Source organism: Physeter macrocephalus, chromosome 7, assembly GCF_002837175.3.
Source record: "Physeter macrocephalus isolate SW-GA chromosome 7, ASM283717v5, whole genome shotgun sequence".
NCBI classification, from domain to species: Eukaryota; Metazoa; Chordata; class Mammalia; order Artiodactyla; family Physeteridae; genus Physeter; species Physeter macrocephalus.
In genome coordinates, this window is record NC_041220.1 from 49,664,650 (window position 1) to 49,672,760 (window position 8,111).

General features: G+C 39.8%; 1 non-coding gene across 1 annotated transcript; it reads right to left on the reverse strand.

Annotated features, from left to right (window-relative positions):
* Positions 1 to 3,774: 3,774 nt before the first annotated feature.
* LOC112067079 (U6 spliceosomal RNA) lies at positions 3,775 to 3,876 on the reverse strand. Its single transcript, XR_002893065.1, has one exon. It is a non-coding gene; the product is annotated as a U6 spliceosomal RNA (small nuclear RNA).
* Positions 3,877 to 8,111: the final 4,235 nt, after the last annotated feature.

Genomic DNA, 8,111 nt, shown 5'->3' on the forward strand with positions numbered 1-8,111 from the left:
GCCGTGTGTTCTCCCGGGGAAGTTGTCCCTGGATCCCGGGACCCTGGCAGTGGCGGGCTGCACAGGCTCCCGGGAGGGGAGGTGTGGAGAGTGACCTGTGCTCGCACACAGGCTTCTTGGTGGCGGCAGCAGCAGCAGCCTTAGCGTCTCATGCCCGTCTCTGGGGTCCGCGCTGAGAGCCGCGGCTCGCGCCCGTCTCTGGAGCTCCTTTAAGCAGCGCTCTTAATCTCTCCTCGCGCACCGGGAAACAAAGAGGCAAGAAAAAGTCTCCTGCCTCTTCGGCAGCTCCAGACCTTTTCCCGGACTCCCTCCCGGCTAGATGTGGCGCACTAGCCCCCTTCAAAAAAAAAACGGACAGAGAGAACCCTAGGACTAATGGTAAAAGCAAAGCTATACAGACAAAATCACACACAGAGGTATACACATACACACTCACAAAAAGAGAAAAAGGGAAAAAATATATATATCGATGCTCCCAATGTCCACCTCCTCAATTTGGGATGATTCGTTGTCTATTCAGGTATTCCACAGATGCAGGGCACATCAAGTTGATCGTGGAGATTTAATCTGCTGCTCCTGAGGCTGCTGGGAGAGATTTCCCATTCTCTTCTTTGTTCGCACAGCTCCTGGGGTTCAGCTTTGTATTTGGACTCGCCTCTGCGTGTAGATCGCCTGAGGGTCGACACCGATCCTCTGTGCGGGAATCTCTCCGCTTTGCCCTCCGCACCTTGTTGCTGTGCTCTCCTTCGTGGCTCTGAAGCTTCCTGCTCAGACAGGACGGGGTTAAAGAAGCAGCTGATTCGGGGGCTCTGTCTCACTCAGGCCGGGGGAGGGTGGGGTACAGAGTGCAGGGCGAGCCTGTGGTGGCAGAGGCCGGTGCGACGTTGCCGCGTTCAGTGGATGTTCTATAGGAGCAGTTCCACGTGTAGATGTATTTCTGATGTATTTGTGGGGAGGAAGGTGATCTCCGCGTCTTACACTTCCGCCATCTTGAATCCCCTCCGAAACCCATTTTTAACTTAATATATGCACTAATGGGGCTGACAGTGAGCTACTACCCTGGGCAGTCAGCCAGTCTGATTCTGGGCCTGACTCTGTCAGCAGCCAGCCATATGATCACATGTAAACATCTGTCTTGGGGCTTCATCAAAGCACAAGCTCTGGTCTTCAATCACCTTGGTCAGAGTCCCAGTGTTAGTACTGACTAGCTGTGTGACCTTGGGCGTGTTACTGGACCTCTCTGATTCTTTTTCCTTATCTGTCTAGTGGGGCTGCCATGAGCAAATGCACAAGAAATGTGTGACATAACTGTACACACTCAAATGTTAGTATTTCCTTCCTTTGGTCAGAGTCCCAGTGTTAGTACTGACTAGCTGTGTGACCTTGGGCGTGTTACTGGACCTCTCTGATTCTTTTTCCTTATCTGTCTAGTGGGGCTGCCATGAGCAAATGCACAAGAAATGTGTGACATAACTGTACACACTCAAATGTTCGTTAGTATTTCCTTAATTGTAAAAAGAGGAAGTTAGACCCGTAGATCCCTGGGGCACATTTCAGCTTTAATGTTCCATGATTCCATACTCTGATTCATTACTTAATCATTGCAAATGCTTAATGAGCATTTATTATGTATGCAGTCTGTGCTACCTTGCCTTCAGACAGCACACAATCACATAAGATTAGAAACCATACACAATAATTTACACTATTGTAATAAGGAGTGATATCTTAAAAGCACAATATATTTTATTTAGAGTTCTAAGACTGATGACCTATCAAGCACATTATTCTGGGAAAAGGTACTTTGTCAGTGTTGGAGGATATGCGTATGATAGGTCCTTACAGTTCTTTAAAAAATTATTTTATAGGTGCCCATTATTATGTGTTCAACTGATAACTAATGGAGTATTGTTGGAAGAAGCATTCACATGGAGTTTGATTCTAAAGTCTGAAGCCTGGTAAATTATATATCATTGCTTAATGTAACTACTCTTTATAATAATATCATTTTTCTAATGGGAAAAATCAACATAAAATTAATATTAAACTGGTGACTTGAATTGAAATGGAAATGTTTTCTGTTGCCATACAGGTTACTATGGTTAGGTTTTAGACTCAGTAAAAAATACTCCACACAAGAAAAAAAGGACAATGTCAAATCACTATGTAGTACACCTGAAATTAACATAATATTGTACGTCGCCTGTATTTCAATTTTTAAAAAAAGTAAAGGACAGTGCTTTTTACATCAATAGCAAAGCCTTTCTAGCCACTCAGAGCAACACTGCAGGACTCAAAAATCCTGTTCAATTTGAATTATGAAGATAGAGGAGCAAATTTGGAAAGGCATGTTATTTCAAAAGTGTGTTCAGATTAGAAAAAAGTTCATTTTTAACAAATAATGCTAGGCAAAATGGGAAAATCTATATTATTATTACATATTCAGTAAACCATGAAGAAAAGTAATTTAAGAAGGCTTTAGTCAGGACTCCCAAAAGTTTAAGATATTCAGGAAGATGCTATTGTAAGGTGCAATGTGTTGTGATGGTAAGATGCTGAACTTTGATTTAGAGCAGGTTGGTTCAACTCCTTAATCTGCTACTCACTGTTTTGGATTACCCTAGCCAAGGATTCTACTCTCTCATGATTTGGTTATCTATAAAATTGAAGGATTAAAAAATTATTTCAAATTTGCTATGATTGTTCTTTATAGTATTATCAAAATTTTACGTGCACATAGTTTAAAGATAAGTAGTTTTTTTTTTTTGTTTGTTTTTTTTTTTTGCGTTACGCGGGCCTCTCACTGTTGTGGCCTCAGCGGCCATGGCTCACGGGCCCAGCCGCTCTGCGGCACGTGGGATCTTCCCGGACTGGGGCATGAACCCGTGTCCCCTGCATCGGCAGGCGGACTCTCAACCACTGTGCCACCAGGGAAGCCCAAGATAAGTAGTTTTACAAAGCTTGTTTGAAAACAGCATCCCTTCCCCCACCACTTCCCATCCTCAGAGGGAAACACTTCCAACTCTTAGAGCTGCTTCTTTTAGTATTTGCCTCTGTGTCTCTAAGTTATATGCTTAAATTGCTTGTTTTTAAAATTGTGGTATAATATACATAAGATTTACCATTTTAAGTATACAGTTAAGTGGAATTAAGTATATTCACACTGTTGTACAATCATTTTCACTATCCATCTCCAAAATTTTTTTCATCATTCCAGACTGAAACTCTATACCCATTAAACAGTAAGTCTCCCTGATCCCCAGGCCTTAGTAATCTCCATTCCACTTTCTGTCTCTATGTATTTAACTATTCTGGAAACTTCATGTAAGTGGAACCATACAATATTTGTCCTTTAGTATCTGGCTTATTTCACTTGGTGTCATGTCCTCAAGGTTTATCCATGTTGTAGTGTATGTCAGAATTTCTTTCCCTTTTCAAGGTTGAATAATATTCCACTGTTTGTATATACAACATTTTATTTGTCCATTCATCTGTCAGTGAACATTTGGGTTGCTTCCACCTTTTGGCTATTGTGAATAATGCTGCTATGAACACGCATGTTCAAATATCTTGTTTGAGTCCCTACTCTCAATTCTTCTGAGTATGAACCCAAAGGTGGAATTGCTAGATCATATGGGAACTCTATGTTTAATTTTTTGAGGACCTGCCACCCTGTTTTCCATAGTGGCTGTACTATTTTACATTCCTACCAACAGCGCACAAGAATTCCAATTTCTCCACATTCTTACTTGTTCTTTTCTTCCTTTCTTTTTTAAAAATATGGAAAGCTTCACCAATTTGTGTGTTGTCCTTGTGAGGGGCCATGCTGATCTTCTCTGTATCATTCCAATTTGATAAATGTTCTTTGAAGTGAGCACTTTATGTGTTTTTGCTTTCTATTTTCTGGAAGATTTCCTTAATTTTATCTTCTAGCCCTTCTATTGAGTTTTAATTTCTGCTATTATACATGTAATTTCCAAGAACTTTTGGTTTCCTGAATGTTTCTTTTTTAAAAGAACATCTTATTCTTTTTTTTTTTTTAACAATGCCTTTTTTAGAAGACTTTATTTTTTAGAGCAGTTTTAAGTTTACAACAAAATTAAGAGGGAGGTACAGAGATTTCCCATATACTCTCTGCACTCATACATGCATAGCCTTTCCCAATATCAATATCGCTTACCAGAGTGGTACTTTATTTTACTAAGGATAACCCTACATTGACATCAGAATCACTCAAAGTCCATAGTTTACATTGCAGTTCACTCTTGGTATTGTCCACCCTATGGTTGGACTAATGTATGATAACATGTACCCATCATTGTAATGTCATCCAGAGTATTTTCACTGCCCTAAAAATCCTTTGTGTCCTGCTTATTCATCTCCCGTCCCACCCACCTCACCCTAATCCCTGGCAACTGCTGATCTTTTTATTGTCTCCATATTTTTATATTTTCCTGAATGTCATATAGTTTGTATCGTATAGTATGTAGCCTTTTCAGATTGGCTTCTTTCACTTAGTAATATGTATTTTAAGATTACTCCATATCTTTTCATTGCTTGATAGCTCAGTTCTTTTTAGCACTGAATAATGTTGCATTGCATGGATGTACCACAATTCATTTATCTATTCACCTACTGAAGGATATTGCAGTTGCTTCCAAGTTTTAACTTATGAGTAAAGCTGCTATAAACACCTTACGCAGGTTATTGTGTGGGCATAAGTTTTCAACTCCTTTGGGTAAATACTAAGCAGCATTATTGCTGGATTGTATGGTAAGAATATGTTTAGTGTTGTAAGAAACTAAACTGTCTTCCAAAGTGGCTGTACCATTTTGCATTCCCACCAGCAGTATATGAGAGTTCCTGTTGTTCCACATTCTTGTTTGTAATTGGTGTTGTCAGTGTTCTAGATTTTGACCACAATAATAGGTACGTAATAGTATCTCATTGTTGTTTATTTGCATTTCCTTGATGACATATGATGTAGAGTATCTTTTCATACACTTATAGGTCACCTGTATATCTTCTTCAGTGAGGTGTCTGTTAAGGACTTTGGTCCATTTTTTAATTGAGTTGTTTTTTTCTTATTGTTGAACTTTAAGAGTTTTTGTATATTTTGCATAACAGTCCTTTATCAGATGTGTCTTTTGCAAATATTTTCTCCCATTCTGTGGCTTGTCTTCTCATTCTCTTGATATTGTCATTCACAGAACAGAAGTTTTTAACTTTAGTGAAGTCCAGCTTATCAATTCTTTGTTTCATGGGTCATGTCTTTGGTGTCGTATCTAAAATGGCATCACTGTATCCAAGGTCATTTAGGTTTTCTCCTGTGTTATCCTCTACGAGTTTATAGTTTTGTGTTTTACATTTAAGTTATGATCCATTTTGAGTTAATTTTTGTGAAGGGTGTAAGGTCTGTGCCTAGATTCTTTTTTTTTTTTTTTGGCATCTGGATGTTTAGTTGTTCCAGCACCATTTGTTGAAGAGACAATTTTTGCTCCATTATACTGTCTTTACTTCTTTGTCAGAGATCAGTTGACTATATTTATGAGGGTCTATTTCTGGGCTGTCTATTCTGATCCATTGATCTATTTGTTTAGTCTTTCACCTATATCTTACTGTCTTGATTACTGTAACTTTATAGTAAGTCTTGAAGTTGGATAGTGCCTTTTTCTTTTTCTATGGTTAAAATAGCTTTTCCTCTTTGAGCACTTTAATTACATTTATTTAAGGCATTATTTTGCCTTATGGTCTCCTTTTTCCTAAGTTGGCTCCCCTGAACCCCCTGCCAACCATTCCTTTGTTTTAGTTTCTGTCTTTTGTGATACAGACTTTCCTTCAGATATCTGGTGATCTTTGGCCGTCTGCTTGTATTTAAGGGCTCTGAGCTTATTGGAAGCTCTGGGCTTGTTGATGATAGGATTCACTGCAGGGTGATTTGGCCAGAAAATTTTGTCATATCTGTAGAGATTATTTTGGACTACTCATGTTCTCTAGAGAAATATTTTCCAATTTCCTGCTTCGAAGATATAGCCCTGGCTCCCTTCATTCTGGAGCTCATCAAGAAAAGAGATTGAGGAGGGGTGTGTGTGTAGGGTCATCTCAACGTTTTCACTATATAAATATTCTGCTACTACTTCTGGGTACAGTACTCTCAACTGGGCCGAATGTCCAGAAACTGTCTTCTATCTCCAGAGAGTAAACTTCCAGTATTTGGATGGGGTGGTAGAGAAACATTTGATCTGCTGCATGGAGTGGGAGAGAGTGGTCTGAGGGTCTAATTGCTTCTTAAACAGAAATTAACTCAATCCCTCAGTAGGCCTATATTGGTCCTATTTCAGAGGTACTTGGTGCTGCCAACCCCAGACCTTCCTGGGATTCTGTAGTGGAACTGGTTTGCTTCTTAGCTTTCCCTCTGCAGGTTTAGGATTTAAATCTAAGTCAGCTATCTGAGTCAATTACCACTCATTCACTATTTTCCAGCTTACAACATTTTGTTGCTATGCTTCCTCTCTCATTCTTTTTATCTTGTGTGTTTTAACACAATCTTTTTACTGTCATTTTTGAATAATTTGGAGGGAAGGAAATGAAATATATATGTGCTCAATCTTCTCTTTTTTTTCTAGAATGCTAATGTGTTTTTTAGTTCTAATAGCCTGTGAGTCTAAGATTGATGATAAATTGTAAAAAACTTAATCTCAATTATGCACGGCTGTGTTGCCCAGAATATAGCTTTTCCTGACTACTAGGGCTTCCTCTGCTGGCCACTCACTTGCTTAGCTCCACTACTGTCATAGTAGATGGGGGCAGAAAGTGTGGTGAAATTCCCAGCAACCTGTATTACAACTTGTCTTTTCTGGTAAAAAGAATACAGAAAGGAAAATGTTACGGGTCATGACTAAAAGTGAGGGTTTACTGTTTTACATTATTTATGGTCTTTTAGCTTCCAATTAGTTTCTATATCTATCTATCTATCTATCTATCTATATATATATACATATATATATATACATATATATACATAGTTTTGGTCTTTGATTTATTAATTAATTTATTTATTTTGGCTGCGTTGGGTCTCTGTTGCTGCATGTGGGCTTTCTCTAGTTGTGGCCAGTGGGGGCTGCTCTTCTCTGTGGTGTGTGGGCTTCTCATTATGGTGGCTTCTCTTGTTGTGGAGCACGGGCGCTAGGGCACACGGGCTTCAGTAGTTGTGGCACTCAAGCTCAGTAGTTGTGGCTCACGGGCTCTAGAGTGCAGGCTCAGTAGTTGTGGCACATGGGCTTAGTTACTCTGCGGCATGTGGGATCTTCCTGGACCAGGGCTCGAACCTGTGTCCCCTGCATTGGCAGGTGGATTCTTAAACACTGAGCCACCAGGGAAGTCCCTAGTTTCAATATTTTAATGTTTTAAAATCACATTTCTTTTGGGGGAATTCCCTAGTGGTCCAGTGGTTAGGACATGGAGCTTTCACTGAGGTGGCCTGGGTTCAATCCCTGGTCGGGGAACTAAGATCCTGCAAGCCGTGCAGCGCAGCCAAAAGAAAATCATATTTCTTTCAACAAATAATAAGCAAGGGGATGTATCATTTCAAGATGTTGTATTTGTTCAAAATACTTTCATGCCTATCCTATGATTATAACGATTACACATGGCATGTTCAGATAAAGAAACTGAGGCATGAAAGACCAGTCAGATAACCTCCTTTAAGTATATGTAGCTAATGAGGATCTTTTCGAGGGGGTCAGAAAAATCACAGTTTTCTCTTTCATCTTTCTCTACTTGGTAGTGATAAGAAGGTGTTCACTCTCTTGAGGGCAGTCCAGTCTATGGAGGAGATTTGGGGGGCAGAAATGTTACCATTTATAACTACTACTTATTCAGCATCTACTAAGTGCCCAGCTGTGTGCAAATACTTTATACATTGTCTCATTAATCTTTATAATGGTCCTCTTTCTTTACAGATAGGAAACTGAGACCCAGGCTGATTACAAAACTTGCTGAAGCGCACACAACTTATACCTGCAGGAACTGGTCTCTCTGATTTGAAAGCTCAGACTCTTTCCACATGTAGCTTCCTTCAGGGCACGGTTTAGTAGCTTAGTGGACTGGAG